We start from the raw sequence: 2,165 nt of genomic DNA on the forward strand, positions 1-2,165 counted from the left end.
GGGATGAGGTCATGGAGCTGATCTGGGAGCAGTCCTGATGTTAAATGATGGGATGAAGGACAGTGTGGAGGCAAAATGGACAAAATGTGTCAACATCAAATAAAGTTGTAAACCTGTTTGAAGTCTTATTTTGTGTCTGATGGCCATTTTTAAAATCACTAATGATTTTTTGACTGAACGTCCTGGATCCTGTGGTGCCTGATGAGGAGACAACTTGAGTACAGAGTTGGAGAAGAGGGTTTTTGGAGGGGAGATGATTTTTGCAGTGCTACAAGTCAATAAAATGTCATCATGTTTCAAAATGTCCTCACTAAGATGGTTATTAATTCCTCATTCTCAGCTGCTACAGCCTTTAAAGAAAACCTTTGACTGGTGGATCTAACAAAGATCAGATGTTGTCTCCTCTAGAACATCAACAGCTTAACGTTGTGGGCAGGACTCCTACCTGAGCAGGGAGACCCCAATGGACTTCTAGTCCTGATAGGGAGAGGGAGCCTCCTGGGTCACGGAGAGGGGAACCTGATAGGGAGTGGGACGACCCGCCCATTGTGGGTGATTGACAGGGCAGGTTTGATCTATGTTTTCATTTTCAAAAGTAATTTTGAACATTTGTGGACAGTTTGCCCACCTTGAACATGTAGAAGATGTCCTCTGATAGTGAATCGACTGTTGTCACATTTAAGGATCACTTTAGCTGACAAGGTGAAGGCTACAAAGGACCAGCTGGAGATGCCGGGGATTGAACCCAGGGCCTCACACATGCTCAGCATGCGCTCTACCACTGAGCTACACCCCCTCTGGTAGAGTCACAGTTTAACTGATGAATGAATTTCCAGTTGATTTTAGGAAACCTAGAAGTTCCTCAGGTGCCATCAATCTTAAGTCACTCCTTCACTTTGTGTGTGGTTCAAAGTCAGTGGTTTCATCAGAGCTCAACAACAGAACAAGCTGAAGTCTTCTGGAGAACGAGGGCACCGATCCCACCACCTCTCACATGCTAAGCTAGCGCTCTACCATTGAGCTCCTTCCTCTGCTCAGCAACATAACAGATAATGCAGGTTGACCTTCAGGCTGCTGGGAGGTCAACACCTGAAATATTTCCAGGATTCTGTTGTGTTGGTAGAAACAGTTTGAGGGAAGAAAACCCTCAAACATGATGATGTCATTATTGAAGGCTTTACTGCTCCAAACCTTTGCTTGTTCTTCTGGGGTTGTGAGAGGTTCTGAGTGATGAATGGAAACTGAAGGTTTAGGCATCAGTTCAAAGTAGCAGGAGCTGAAGGGGACATTTCAGATTTGTTGAAGTTGAGTCCGACTGCCTTCTTGTTCATGATGATGGTGATGTCAGAGTTCTTGCTCAGAACGATCCATGCTGTTCCTCCTATTAGTTCTGGAAAGTTGGAGCAAAACGTCATGCAGGGTCACAAGGTCACGTGTTTTGTGTTATCAGCAGATTTAATCTATAGAGTGAGTGACGTGTGGTGTGTTTGTCAGCTTAAAGACCAAAGTTGTTGATGCACAAGAGAAGTACACACGTCAAAGCTGCTTCATTTTAATGAGTGAAACTGAAAATTAAGAGAAGAGTGACAACAAAAATGGAGACAAGAAGTCGTCTTCAAAACACACACACACACACACACACACACACACACACACACACTCACACACACACACACACACACACACACTCACATAGTCATATACACTCTTCTCTTTATGTTGCCCCCTGCTGGACAACAGGTTTAAGGTTCATGTGGAAAAAAAGCAGACAATAAATACGACTGAACTATTATTGAAATGTCGGCGACTTCATTCGATCTGAAAGTTCATTGTTGACCAAACAGACACTGATACAACAGGCTTAAAGTCTACCTCCATCGGCTAAAGATGCCCCTGGATCATAAAGCACAGCTCGACTGCTGGCTAACATGCAGGCGTGGGCCCATCACTGAAATCAGCAGTCATGAAAAACTGTGCTAGGCCTCCAGACCCAAGCTTGAAGAGGTTTGAAAACTGGACCCAGGAGAATTTTAACTGAAAACCCCTGCTCTAGAGGATCTGAGGGATGCATGACTGCCCTCTGTTGACCCGTTTAATACAGGAATATCTGAGAAGTACTGAGGACGGCAAAGGGTGCTGATTGGCCAGCAGCCCCACACAGGTCA

At 44.8% G+C, this 2,165-nt stretch overlaps 1 non-coding gene across 1 annotated transcript; it reads right to left on the minus strand.

Annotated features, from left to right (window-relative positions):
- Window positions 1-724: 724 nt before the first annotated feature.
- Window positions 725-796, minus strand: trnaa-agc (transfer RNA alanine (anticodon AGC)). The gene has a single exon. It is a non-coding gene; the product is annotated as a tRNA-Ala (tRNA).
- Between the last annotated feature and the right edge of the window lie 1,369 nt (window positions 797-2,165).

Source organism: Aulostomus chinensis, chromosome 1 (assembly GCF_037954235.1).
Source record: "Aulostomus chinensis isolate RoL2024-O1b breed Wild chromosome 1, RoL_Achi_v1.0, whole genome shotgun sequence".
NCBI classification, from domain to species: domain Eukaryota; kingdom Metazoa; phylum Chordata; class Actinopteri; order Syngnathiformes; family Aulostomidae; genus Aulostomus; species Aulostomus chinensis.